This window comes from Sminthopsis crassicaudata, chromosome 1 (assembly GCF_048593235.1).
Source record: "Sminthopsis crassicaudata isolate SCR6 chromosome 1, ASM4859323v1, whole genome shotgun sequence".
In the NCBI taxonomy this organism is placed as follows: domain Eukaryota; kingdom Metazoa; phylum Chordata; class Mammalia; order Dasyuromorphia; family Dasyuridae; genus Sminthopsis; species Sminthopsis crassicaudata.
The window spans coordinates 396,653,781-396,668,858 of record NC_133617.1 but is presented as its reverse complement, the minus strand read 5'-3'; the positions used below and the strand labels follow the sequence as shown (position 1 = coordinate 396,668,858).

General features: G+C 37.1%; 1 long non-coding RNA gene across 1 annotated transcript; it reads right to left on the bottom strand.

Moving 5' to 3' along the window:
* Positions 1-1,410: 1,410 nt before the first annotated feature.
* Positions 1,411-7,257, bottom strand: LOC141554520 (uncharacterized). The gene is made up of 4 exons (XR_012485884.1): positions 7,188-7,257; positions 6,609-6,666; positions 4,389-4,509; positions 1,411-2,151 (listed from the first exon to the last, which is right to left on the bottom strand). It is a non-coding gene; the product is annotated as an uncharacterized LOC141554520 (long non-coding RNA).
* Between the last annotated feature and the right edge of the window lie 7,821 nt (positions 7,258-15,078).

Genomic DNA, 15,078 nt, shown 5'->3' with positions numbered 1-15,078 from the left:
TGGATCATAGCTCCTTGAACTGTGGATCACTATCCCATATGGGGATCTTGTAATGGAATTTACAGAATGATGATGTTTGTTAATATACCTGCATACCCCAGGTCACATAAAAATTTCTCAGGGGAAAAAAGGTTTCAAATGGAAAAGTTTAAGGAGTTATGTTCTACATCCAGGTTATTAACTTAGAGGTCTGTGAGTTTGTTTTTAAAAAACTTAAACTCATTTTTAAATTTTGATAACTATTTCCATGTAACCATTTTCCTTTGAAATCTCATGTTTGATATTTTATTCTGAGAAAGGGCCATAGGCTTCACTAAACTGCCAAAGGGCTTCATCATACAAAAGTTCAGAACTTCTGCTACAGATTTTATTTCTTAATATCTGTTGAGCATGTGCTCATCTCTGATAGGAATAGATGCTAGTGAGGAATGTTAGAAATAAAGAAAAGAGTAGGCTTTTCATGGGTTACCTATCAGAATGAGATGTGGTACTTCACCCCCAGAACAGGTTAATGATTTAATTGTATGACAGTCTGATGCTTACTATAGATATCACAAAACAGGGAAATGAGTCAGGTATGGGATCATTAAAGTACATCTCACAACAGCCTCTACTTAGACCAATATTGCCCATTGGAAGAAGCAGCTGATGGTGCAGTAGATAGAGAATACTGGTGCCTGAGTGGAAGAGATCTGAGTTCAAATTGAACTTCAGACTTATGGTGGATGTACAATCTTGGGCAAGTCATTTAATCTCTGTTTGAGGATAATAATAGCACCCCTTTTCCAGGGTTGTTGTAAAGATCAAATGAGATATTTGTGAAGTTCTTAACAATAGTGGTTAGCACATAGTGTATCCCATATAAAGGTTTGGTTAATACCAATGTATTTCAGGGAAGAGGTCATCAATTGCTGGCATTGCTCCCATTTGCATTGAGTTTCATAGTTTAGATAGCATTCTCCTCCTTATCCTATGAAATAAGTCAGTGCACAATTATCTCCCTCATTTAATAGATGAGGAAACTGAGTCAGAGGAGGTATAAAGCAATTAGAGTGAGTCAACCTTGGCCTAATAGCTCTAGTAAATCACAATCAATTCTGGAACCCAGGATTCCTTACTCTATCCTCAGTGTCCTAATACCCCAAAGTTTGGAAAATGGAATTGAGGAAAGTACCCAAATATTCCCTGGATTTGAGCACAGACACTTCATGCTCTATTAGTCTCACAGAGAGCAAAGCATTATGATTTCTTGACCTTAGTCAATTCTCCTTTCCACAACAGACAACCCCTATTTCCCCTGATTTGAGGATTTGCTACAAAGGAATGGGATCCTCTGTTGGTACCCCATCTACACTCATAAACCTCAAATACATTTCCCAACAAAGAACATAGTCTACCACGAGGAACACAGCTTTTACAGAGGCTTTATTGATTGATTAGATTTCTAAATCCCCTCAAGTTGTTCTCCCACCACTGCCTTAATTTCTTTTCTTCCTTTAGTCACATCATCTGGGTCATGGGTACCATCTCTTCTTTCAGATTTTATGATGATTGACCAGCTTAAGGTCTCTGGAAGAGTAACCCAGGTCATGGAATATATAACCTTACAAAAACAACTCAAGGTAACCACAGCTTTAAATCTTTTCTTAGAAGGGACAGATGGCTTGGTGGACAGTAGTTGTAGGAAGCTAAGTAACACGGTTGTGAAGTTGAGGTGTCTTCAAAAGAGATCCAGGGGGTGTCCTAGGATTCTTTCTGGGAAGAATGTGTCAGTTGTTTTCAGTAGGCACTATTGGGGTGTTTTCAGCAAGGGTCTCATTCAGGTAGAGTTATTTCAGATGGTTGTTTTTTTTAGGAGCGTGTTTCCAATCAAATGACATTTTTTGGATACATATGGCCCCATAAAAACCCTTGATACCACTAAGCACCATCCCCTCCTCAGGGGGGGAGGCAGTGAATTTCTGGCCAGTGGGCTCCCCGATTGTAAAAGTTCTCTTTAAGTTGGTTTCCATTGTGATTGAGTGGATGCAGAGGTTATGATAGCCTGATACTTTTATTATGCTTTCTCCTTTCCAGAGGGTGAATTTCTCAGGATTGCCCCCTGAGAGTCCATATTTTTCACTCCATTGATCATTTACTTTCACCTGGATCCTAGAAGAAAGGATAAGTGTTAAAACTTCTTTGAACCCCAGAGTTGCCTCCTCCAGCATTTGTCTCTATATAGGAAAACTCTTCCTCAAGCTGGAGATAGTAAATTATGGGAAAGAAGTTGGATATTTTTATAGTTTCTGTCATGGGTAATTTCCAGAAAAGGAGATCTTATAGCCCCCATTGTGTACCAAATAGCCAGAAATTCATTCATGATGTTTAATCTCTGTAGGTACATTTGTAAGACACTGTAGTGGAAAGAATTCTAAACTTGGAGCAAAGATGCCATTGTTCAAACCTAATTCTGACCCTTCTTATCTGGGTGATTTGGAGCAAGTGACTTCAGGTCTCAGTTTCCTCATTTGTAACAGTATAGATAGTAATAGTTGCATTGCCTACCTCACAGATTTACTGTAAGGAAAATATTGTGCAAACTTAAAAGGGCTCAATAACTGTGAATTTAAATTTCCTGCAGTTAAGCATCAAAGCAAGTTTTCTTTAAATGAACTTATATCTTTTCTACAAAGTGAGGTAGTTGAATATTAAGAACTTTAAGGTCTGTAATAGTTGTCACATGCTCTCTTATAAGTTTTAAGGGGTGTTCCTGACCTTATATTCTGATATTTCTCCCAGATCTGACATTGCATATCCTGAGGAATCTTCAAGTTCTGACATGGGGTAGATCTACAACACTATTAGCAACAAGCCTTCACTGAGTGACTTCTATGTGATGGCCTTTTATAAAGGGTGGATGCTAAGTCTTGATGGTTTTGTCATGTCATTCAGATCTCAGAAGGGACCTTAGACGTCATAGTGTTTAATCATTCCCTGCCTCCTCAGTTTATATAAGAGGAAACTGAGGTCAGTGATATGAAATGACTTTTCCCAAAGGATATAGAAAATATCTACAAGTCTAAAGACAACATGACCTATTCCCTTGGCTGTGCAAGGTTTCTCCTAGTGGATCTCTTATATTTGCCCTGAGTTTGGTCTGTCAATCATCCTGGAAATACATCTTTCCCCCTACATCCAAAAAATGGAGCCCCTCACTTTCTGTATCCTTACTCTATCCTCAGGATGGTAGTAAATGTGTAGACCTGCAGTCAAAAGACCCAGGGTGTGATGCTTATTATCTATGTGTATCTGAATAAGCAATGAATTTGGTAACAGCTTCCTTGGATTCTATTACTCTCATCTGTGAAATGGTATAATGCTGTACTATTCATCTCAAAACGTGGTTGTAAAGAAATGCTTTATAAAACATAGATAATTATAGAAATGATTTTCTGGAAGGAATTCCTATTATTCTTTCTTGCTATGAGGAGCAGAGCTGGACTAGTTTGCCTCTGAGGTCCCACCCAGCTCTAGATCCTATGATCTGTAATGTAAAAGACCCAGGCTTCATAATCTCAAAGATCTTATCAGAGATGGCATTTTATGACTCTGTGATCATTCAATCATTCATTCTCTCCCTCATGGCTTGGGGAAAAGCAGTAGGAAAAAGAAAAGGAAAAAGGGAAACAGACTATTTCTTAAAATATACAAGTAACAGTAGCTATCTGTGTATGAGTGAGGAGTCTGCCTAACTCCTTGGCCAAAGCTCCTTAGTGGAGCTGTGGCTTCAGACACTACAGGGGTCTTGTCCTTAAGCTTGAGGTACTCTAAAGTGTAGGTTCCTGTGATTCCTGGGGTGAGAGTAGACAGACTGGAAAATGGAGAAGTGATGGACCTTCAGACCTTCCCTATGCTTGTGCTTGCTCATCCAGAAAATCCCAGTGGTAAAATCTTTCTCACATGTTGTCTTGTACAACCCCTGATTTTGTTCTTCAGTTCATGTCCTACTTCAGTACATCTATGTTTATTATCAGTCCTCAGAAGGCAGAAGTTCTGTTTCTAAAAAACCCATCATAGAAACTTGTGCCATTAGGAGCTTGGAATCATAGTCTCAGAACAGGAAGAGACATTTAGAACATTGTATGTTGGAGCTGAGAGAGACCTTAGAACCTAAATAAAGTATTGGAGCAAACTCTGAGGATGTCAGAGTTCAAAGGAATCTTGGAAATCATCTAATTCAATCCCATCATTAGGCTGATGAAGAAACCAGTGCTTAGAGAGGTCATGACTTTTCCAAGTTCACATAGAATATTATCTCCTGACTTTCTGTCTAGTGTTTATTGCCTTTACAAAATCTGACAAGGTTTGTGTGGAAAAGGCCTGGGGACTCCATGGGTTCCACTTACCCCTTGAATACGCCAAAAGCCCCAAGGAAGATTCGAATGGCCTCGATTCTGTCTCCAGGTTTCTCTTCACCAGCGGTAAAAAAGCCATTCCCAATGCCAGAAAGCTGGTTAGAAAGTACACCTAGAAGAGACAGCAAAAAGAGAAGCTTTGCTCTCAGGTGTGACAGGTGGAGGAGCATTAGGAGTATGGAGATCTTGAAGATCTCCAAGTGATCACTGTTATAGTTCATTTGGGTGGGCTTAGGGCCAGTCCCTCTGGTTCTCTGAGAGCCAGTATACTGACGTGGAAATAGGGACAACTTTGCAGGTTTCCGGTGAGGATTAAATTTCTTTCAGTTCATTTTGTGAAATATCCACTATGTGAGTAACACTTTTCTAGGGAATGGGGAAATAGCAATAAAATAGTCTCTGCTGCCACATTCTCCTGGAGGTGGGAGTAAGGCCAGAATGTGGTATTTACACTGAGATGTAAAGAGGAGGTGATTTAAAGTGGGAAGAAACTCCAACAAATAGGGAAATCAAAGAAAATGTCTTGAAAGAGGAGGCAGCTGAGTAGAGTTCTGAAGGAAGAGAAAGCTTCTGAGACTGTGATGAGGAGGGACCCAGTTCTAGGCAAGAGGAATGACACAAAGACATCATTATGTTGGAGCCTCTCTAGCCTTTCTCCTAAAGACTCAATATTTTAGCAAAGGCTTAAGGACATAGTAAGAATTGTAGGTATTTCCCTCCATAAGGAAGATGTGAGAGATTTCTAAGGGAGCCAAGGCAACTCACAACTCAGGAACTCTAGGCAGTTCCTGTAAAGTAAGGTGTCTGATGAAACTTTAAAGGACTCAAGTTGCTCATATTCCACATTTACCATATCACAGGATCTAAAATTTAGAGCCAGAAGGGCTGAGATGATAATGATAATAATAATAATAATTATTATTAAAAGCAATAATAATAGTAATAGTTGAGGTCATACAAGCAGCAAGATAGAGGACTAAAAATGTTTTGCTGCCTCTCAGTATCTCTCAAACCCCTCCAAAACAGAAATTATGTAACAAAAATAAAACAACTTCAGCTCTCTCCATGGTCTAGGACACCCAGAATCCAAAAGAAGATAATTTTTCTTCCCATCCTTGAACTGATGCTTACCAAGTCTGAGCTTACTCAGTACCCCATCCCTATCACCCATGAGACCACTAATGTATCTGTGCAAGTAGACTCAAAGACCTGAGGGCTTCCAAAAGAATCCAACTTCATATTCCATATCCATATCCCTCCTTCTCTGTGGTGTTGGATAGACCCCACTTTCAGAATGCAGAATTTTGTTTGAGTTATAAGACTTATTATCTTATACACGCATTTTTTGGTTTGTTTTAATAAATGACTCTTTGCTTTCTGGGATTTTTTTTATATATATAATAAGTTTTGGTGGGGGTAGAGAGAAGCTGGATGAAGTTTAGCTATTATCTGAGATTAAACTACTTCCTAGGACCCTCACCTTCCCTGATCAGAGGAGGTGGTTTTTATCCTGGAATCAGCAAAATAATTGTCCTCCTGCACTACAAATATCTGCTTAGGTGTAAGAGATATAATTCTTGTGTGATACCCTTCTAGCAAATAGGGAAACAAAGCCCTGATGGATTGTCTATCTATGACTACTTTTTGCTTTCCACTAAGTGAAGACTTTTAAATTTCCTTGGGCAGCTAGGTGCTGCAGTGGATAGAGCACTATCTCTGAAGTCAGGAGGACTTGAGTTCAAATCCTACCTTAGACACTTAACACTAACCAGCTGGGTGAACCCTGGGCAAGTCACTTAACCCCATTTGCCTCAGGAAAAAAAATTCCTTGCAAAAAGGCTTGATAGGGCATTACAGCTTAATCTAGAAATCCCTACCATGTCACATGATATACATTTTGGCTACCTTAGGATAAATTTTCCTAAAGGTCAGAGAAAATTCTCTATAACCTTCCCCTCTCCCACTCTTCCATTAAATCCTAGAAATATCAAAGAAGGTTTGTAAGTGCTATGTAACAGGCAGAACCTAAAGGAATCAGGAGTCTGGGGAAAGAGAACAATTCTTAGAAGACTTCAATAGGTGCTATCCAACCTCGGCTTCAGTGGCCCAAGTTTTCCTCAATTCCCATGTTGCATTGTAGAGGAGTGGGGCAGGAAGATAGACAGAATAAGACGCCTTGACCCAGAATCCAAGAGGGAGGGATCAACTTACCATGGAAACTGCAGGCTATTTCTCCCAAGAGGACAAGGACCAATAAGAATCTCATGGTCTGCAAAGAAAAAAAAATAGGACCTTATGCTTTATTTCTTTATTTTCTATTTTAAAAATGCATGAATTTAATAACTGTGAAAAAGTAAAAACATTTTCTCATATGAATCACAGAAATCTTGAAAACAAATGTACCTTTTTCACATTTTTATCCTTAGAAAGACTATTACATTTTAAAAAATTAGTAACAAAATATCCCTGTTCATTATCCAGTATTTTTTATTCTATGTATTTAAAAATATTTTATTGAGGCTTTTATTTTTTTGCCTCTCAGTCACTGCCTACTATCTCCTCCCCTGCCATGACCCTCTCCATACCATTGAATCCCAAGTTCTCCATTTTTTGACAAATACAGTCAAACTAAACAAATCCATACATTGGCCATGTCTATAAATGCATGCTTCCCTTTGCAGCTGTGGTCCTGCATCTGTCTGCCAAGAGGTGGGAGGCATGTCATAGAATTTAGAGCTGAAAGGACCCTTAAAAAACCTTGAATTAATCAAAAGAGTGAAAGTCAATCACCTATTATCACACAGGTAGCAAGCTGCAGAAAGCTAGGATTCCAACTCTGGTCCTCCAGAGGTTTGGCCTGGAGACAAAGGAGGAGAAATAATTGTGGAGAGTAAGGATAACATGATGATCATAGACTTATAGATTTAGAAAGAGACCTTAGAGACCATAAATCTCTAACTTCATTTTACAGATGAGGAAGCTGAAGCTGTAAAGGTTGGAGTTGATGATATTTTGGGCCCCTTCCTCTTTTAAGAGTCTATGAATCTTATGAGTCTCTGGGCCTGGAGAGCAAGGGAAGGTGGTGAGACCCTTCAGGTCTGCTCAGTAGATAGTAAGTGATTAGAGCAATTTGAACCCAGGTAATTTTTCACTCTAATGCCAGAGTACTATCCATTGCACCCCTTAGCATTTCAAGGGACTCATATTCCTTGCTCCTATTCTATCTCATGCTTCTGAACCCCTTTAGATCACAGCTTCTTATCTCCCTCTTCTGATCTTTGAAAGCTCTGATACCTTTAGAGCTGGTCTAGAAGTACCGTCCCCATTCACCAGCCCCCCAGATTCTGGGCTCAGAGATGATTCCAGGGCTCATGCCCTTCCCCATCTCTTTCTTACCTGTCCTGGGCTGGAAGTGCTTTGCTAGTCTCTACTCACCCATTTATACTCACCTATTGTTTTCTTAGATGTTGTATAAGTTCCTCCCTGTGACATCTGGCCGTTTCACATCCTAGCTCAGCTTCCTGAAACCTCTAAAGTTTCCCCTTAGTCAAAGGATGACTTTTACATAGGGATTATCTGAAGTCAACTAAAAAATGTTCCTGGTTGTGTAATAATACTTACATCCACACCTTCACTGTATGGAAGAGAAGGTATAGGGGCAATAAAGAATTAAGCTCATTCCTTCTTCCCCTGCTAAGATCCCTATTCTGGGTCCTGATAGATTATTCCCAGACATTGGGAAGTAGTTTCTAGGTTTTATAGTATAAGTAATGAATTCAGCCTAGATTTCGAGTCAGGATACTGGGTTCATATGTGTTTGACCTTGCATGACCAAATTATTTCTCATTTTAGGGTCTTAATTTGTCTTCTGTATAATGAGTAGGTTGGAGTTGATGATATTTCGGGCCCCTTCCTCTTTTAACAGTATGAATCTTATGAGTCTCTGGGCCTGGAGAGCAAGGGAAGGTGGTGAGACCCTTCAGGTCTGCTCAGGCAATGTCATATCACTGGCATCAACTGTTTCCCCTCTTTTTATTACCCCCAGATTTCTTCTTTTCTCTCCTTTTCCTGACCTTTAGCTGGCAAACAATGCCGCTCTGTTGCTCAGAGTCTTGAATTTTAGTTCAAGGAAATAAAGCAAATAGATCCAAATCATGAGTACTTCCCCAAGAGAACTGTTTTTGACCCTTTTGTTAGATTTCTGTCAGTCTCCTGGGGTGGGGCAGGTTGTGGAGAGGCTTAAGGTAAAATGTCTTGGAAACTGCTCATACAATGAACTTCTTTTTCTCTACTCCCATTCTTCCATAAAAGTGATGTACGGGATGTCACACAAATTTACTGATGGGCCACATCTATCCTTGTGAAAACATTATTGAAGAGGAATTGTGTAATTTCACAAGTCTATTTGGTTAGTGTATATGTGTTGGGGAAGGGCTTGGGAAAAACCAGAAGTACCTACAGTCTTCTCCTTGTTTAATTATTCTTCCTGCTCTTCCTTTTCCCAACTATTAAGAAAAGTCCTTTTGTCTTTATGGACTTTTCTCTGTTTTCACCTTCATTTTATTTTCATTTGCCAACCTGCATACTCTGACCTGACTTCTGAATTAGACTGCAGGTGAAAGAAGGTTGGTTGGGAAGTATGTGGATCAGGGTTCCAGCCTGCAGTTTGGACACTGACTTACCCTATGACCTTAAGGAAGTCATTTACACTCCGAAGACCGCTGGCCAGCTATACAAGGAAAGGTTAATCGCTAAAGAATTTTTCAGTTTTAGAATTCTGTGCTATAAGATCTTCACCTCTGAATGTTTTGTGTTCTCATTTAAGATTTCTTAGAGTACTGATGATTTCTATTCTGTCTTTAATAGTTCAATACTCTGGTCTATAATCTAAGAATGTAACAGCTCTGGATTCTGTTCTCTACTCTTTCAACAGTGATATTCTGGGTTCAAGGACTTCCATTATATCAACTGCCCAATTCTTTTTAGTTTGTTGTTTTTCACTCTCTGTGCAGTACCTATCCCTGAAACTGCAAGATGACACTGTCAGTTCAACTGAAAATGAGTCCATTGAATGAGCTTAATTTAACTCTGATGCAAAAGTATGGGATCAGACCCATTTATATATATATATATATATATATATATATATATATATATATATATATATATATATATATATATATATTCTGTCCATGACGACATTTTGCCTTTCCTCAGGGAGAGTAGAAAATGTATGTGGGGATATATCTACACATATACATAAGTGTGTGCCTACACACATATGTATGTATGCATAGTTATAGGGGTATAGATATTTATTCATGTATGTGTACATATACATATATACAAAATAAATTACCCTGTCCTGTGTGAGTGAATCCTTGAGCCCTCTCAAACCTTCATCCCCTTCTTTCCATCAGTACTTCCTGCCCTTCTGACAGTTATTTAATTCCCTCTGGTTGGGATAGTTGCATAAAGCTGACATGATGTTGAATTTGACCAGCCATTGTGATTATTTTCCATTCCATCTGTCATAAGCCACATCTGTATCTCAGTCTTGTTGCTATCCTTTTTCTTTCTCTCTCTCACACTTCTTCTCTGTCTCTCTTATTTTGTTTTTCTGTCTCTTCTTTGCTCTTTTTGAATCCAGTGGCTACTGCAGAATTTTTCAGATTTGCTGGAATATTGACACCAGGACTTTAATATCATCATTCCCTAGGGTTTTAAATAGCTCAGCTGGCATTCTGTCACCTCCTCTAGCCTTACTGTTAACTGTCCTTCATAAGGCCCACTTGATTTCATTCTTCAGGATGTTGTCTTTTGACCAGTAATCCCACCATTGTGATTATCAGTGATGTTAAGATCTTCCTTGTATAGCTATTCTGTATATGCTCGTTACTTTTTAATGTCTTCTGCTATTAAATCCCTATTATTTTTTGTCTTTTATCGTACACATTTTGGCATCAAACATTCTCATGACACTTCTCATTTTCTTGAAGAGATCTCTTGCATTTCTCTTTCTATTGCTTTTTAAAATTTTCTTTGCAAAGCTCATTTAAGAAAACTTTTATGTTTCATTGTTATTCTTTTGAATTCTGTATTCATTTGATTATCTTTCCCTTTTTTCTTTTCCTTTCTCTGTCTTTCATCTCAGCTATTTTAAAACCTCAACACATAATTTTGTTTTGTTTTGTTTTCTTTTTCTTTTCTTTTCTTTTCTTTTCTTTTTTCTTTTTCTTCTTCTTTTCTTCCCCTGAGGCAATTGGGGTGAAGTGATTTGCCCAGGGTTATATAGCCAGGAAGTGTTAAATGTCTGAGACCAGATCTGAACTCATGGAATGAGTTTGAACTCATGGAATGGGTCCTTGATTTAGGCATAAAGAATGAGATCATAAATAGATTAGAGGAACAGAGGATAGTCTACCTCTCAGACCTGTGGAGGAGGAAGGAGTTTATGACCAGAGGAGAACTAGAGATCATTATTGATCACAAAAGAGAAGATTTTGATTACATCAAACTAAAAAGTTTCTGTACAAACAATAATAATGCAAACAAGATTAGAAGGGAAGTAACAAATTGGGAAAATATTTTTAAAGTTAAAGGTTCTGACAAAGGTCTTATTTCCAAAATATATAGAGAACTGATCGTAATTTATAAGAAATCAAACCATTCTCCAATTGATAAATGGTCAAAGGATATGAACAGACAATTCTAAGATAATAAAATTGAACCTATATCCACTCATATGAAAGAGTGTTCCAAATCACTACTGATCAGAGAAATGCAAATTCAGACAATTCTGAGATACCACTACACACCTGTCAGATTGGCTAAGATGACAGGAACAAATAATGATGAATGTTGGAGGGGATGTGGGGAAACTGGGACATTGATGCATTGTTGGTGGAATTATGAAAGAATCCGGCCATTCTGGAGAGCAATTTGGAACTATGCCCAAAAAGTTGTCAAACTGTGCATACCCTTTGACCCAGCATTGCTGTTATTGGGCTTATATCCCAAAGAAATACTAAAGGGGGAAAGGGACCTGTATGTGCCAAAATGTTTGTGGACGCTCTTTTTGTTGTAGCTAGAAACTGGAAGTTGAATGGATGTCCATCAATTGGAGAATGGTTGGGTAAATTGTGGTATATGAAGGTTATGGAATATTATTGTTCTGTAAGAAATGACCAGCAGGAGGAATTCAGAGAGGCTTGGAGAGACTTACATGAACTGGTGCTGAGTGAAATGAGCAGAACCAGAAGATCACTGTACACTTCAACAACAATACTGTATGAAGATGTATTCTGATGGAAGTGGAAATCTTCAACATAAAGAAGATTCAACTCACTTCCAGTTGATCAATGATGGAGAGAAATAACTACACCCAGAGAAGGAACACTGGGAAGTGAATGTAAATTATTAGCACTACTGTCTATCTACCCAGGTTACTTATACCTTCGGAAGCTAATAATTAATGTGCAACAAGAAAATGGTATTTACACACATATATTGTATCTAGGTTATATTGTAACACATGTAAAATGTATGGGATTACCTGCCATTGGGGGGAGGGAGTGGAGGGAGGGAGGGGATAATTTGGAAAAATGAATAAAAAAAAAAAAAAAAAAAGAAGGAGGTTTCTCCAGGTGGGAAAGCAAAGAGTGAGGAGGAGTTCCATAATTCTTAATTCTTCCCTTGCCTTTGTCAACCAAGGAGAATGGATAATATCCATTTCAACAAGTTCATCTTAGAAAATTGCTGACTACTTAAAAGGAACTTAAGGCATTTTGTGACTCATTCTGTTAGATGTTTTTTCTTCCTCCTCATTACTTGTGTTCCCACCATGGTAAACCTCATCCTCAAGGTTCTGCTCTGCTGTTTGGTAAGTCTCTCATTCCTTCCCTTCTCCATTTACTTTTCCTTCTCCTTCTGTTGTAAATACCTGCAAGAAGCAAGAGATAATAAATGAAATAAAAGCTCCAGAGAAATGAATTTCTCTAGAAGAGAAAGTGGCAAATTTTATCCAAAAATAGATTTCCTGAAAGTTACAATATACCAAAAAAGGAAATCAAGGACTCCATGAGACCCTTTTTTAATAGAATGATAATATTCCATCATCTTCATATACCTCAACTTGTTCAGCCACTCCCCAATCGATGAGCATCTACTCGTTTTCCAGTTTTTTGCTGCCAAAAAAAGCTAGTACAAACATTTTTGCACATAAGATCTTTTTTCCACTTTTATGATTTCCTTAGGATACAGATCCAGTAATGGCATTGCTGGGTCAAAGGATGTTCTGTAAGCTAACAGTTTTATAGCTCTGTTGGTGTAGTTTCCAATTGCTTGCCTTGAATGGTTGGATCATTTCACAACTCCACCAACAATGTATCAGTGTATCAATTTTTCCACATCCCCTCCAACATTTATCATTGTCTTTTTCTGTCATCTTAGCCAATCTGAGAGGTGTATAGTGGTATCTCAGAGTTGTCTTAATTTGCATTTCTCTAATCAATAATAATTTAGAGCATTTCTTCATATAACTATAGATGGCTTTAATTTCATCTTCTGGAAATGATTTCTTTAAGGGGCAGCTAGGTGGGGCAGTGAATAGAGCACCAGCCCTTAAGTCAGAAGGACCTGAGTTCAAATCTGTCTTCAGACACTTAATACTTCCTGTGTGTGACCCTGGGCAAGTCACTTAACCCCAATTGCCTCAGCAAAAAATAAATTGTTCATATCCTTTGAGCATTTATCAATTAGGAAATGACTTGTATTCTTATAAATTTAACACAGTTCTTTATATAGTTTAGAAATGAGGTCTTTATCAGAAACATTAGCTATAAAGAATTTTTCCCAGCTTTATATTTCCCTTTTAATATTGTTTCTGTTGGTTTTGTTTGTGCAAAATCTTTTTTAATTTAATGTAATCAAATCTATTTTGCCTTTCATAATATTCTCTAGTTCTTCTTTGGTCATAAATTCTTCCTTCTCCAAAAATCTGATAGGTAAATTATCCCGTGTTCTTCTAATTTGTTTATGGTATCACTTTTTATGCCCAAATTATGTACCCTTTTTGACTTTATTTTGGTATGGAGTATGAAACATAGGTCTATGCTATATGTCTCTAAAATATTATTTTGATGTTTTCCCAGCAATTTTTTTTTGTTAAATAGTGAGTTCTTATCTCAAAAGCTGGAATTTGGAGGTTTACCAAGTACTAGATCACTATAGGCCTTGATTATTGTGCCATGTTATCTAATCTATTTCACTGATCCACCTCTCTATTTCTTAGCCAGTATCAAATGGTTTTGATGACTACTGCTTTATAATATAGTTTTAGACCTGACACTGCTAAAGTTTATTCTTAAGAATAATTTACCTTGCCAAGCTGAACAATTCTAGAAGGGAAAGATGGTATCTTAATAGAATAGAGTGGACTTTTCAACATATATTAATGAAAGAACAGATCAGAAAATATAAAACACAGAGTCCAGAGCAACCTCGAAAGGTTAATTGATTTAAACAATTAGAAATATAATGATGTAGTTGAAAAGTAGAAACAAGTTGTTTCTTTATAACCTTAACATCTTCAAGGGGTATTTAAGAAGTTAAAGATGAAAAACAGAGGTCCTAGAGATAGATTGGTTCTATTTTATGGTTTTGAAGAGGGGAAAGAGCAGAGAGTAAATGGAGTCTACTGGAGTAAAAATGCAGAAGGGACTAAGTTTACTATTTGTCTTAATTGGGGTATTTGAGAAGAAAATTATACAAACATAGAAGAAAAAATAAACATAGAAATCTAAAATTTAATGGAGTACTTTAGGTTGCCTCTTAGACAATTGGGGAATGGCTCACCAAATCATAGTATATGAATATAATGTAGTATTATTGTTCTATAAGAAATGATTATAGAGATTGTAGAGAATCTCAGTAGTATGAAATGATGCAGCATGCATTAAGCAGAATCAGGAGATGATCTCTGCAAGTATAGCAACATTAAAGAAAAATAACTTTGAAAATCTTAATAGCTTAATAGACATTTTGTCTCTAAAGAATCTATAATAAAGAAAACTCCCCACCTTCTGACAGAGAGGGAGGGAATCAGGAAGAAGGAGGGGATATACTTTTTTGGGTATGGTCATTGTGTGGATTTATCTTTAAGTTCATTTAGTATAATTGTATATATATATTGTACATATACATATATATATATATATAAAATTTATAAATTGTAATATATGTTGTCATAGATAATTTTATATAAAGTTATGTTATAACTAAACTCATTTGTTATAACAAAATTTACTTGTTTTAATCTCTCTCTTGGTTTTTAACTGAGAAGAATTGGGGAGAGGTTAGCTAAAACTAAAAAAAAAATCAACTTTAGCATTAAAAAAAACTTTATAGGAGAGAAGTTCTGAAGAAAGAACAAACAAAAGTATACTTTAAAAGAAATAGTTTGAAATAAAAATTCAGTTTCATATGGATTTTTTTGGGTGTTCTGCTGTGTGAATTTAAATGATCCTTTTTTTTGTTAGCAAATTTTAAAAAGTATGTGGGTGGCATGGTGCCACAATAAGCAGTGAATTCAGAAAAATTGGATGTATTCATCAGTTGACCATGTCCAAAGAATCTTTGGGAATGAAAATATTTGGTGGCTTCTAATAAACATTTTTAAGAA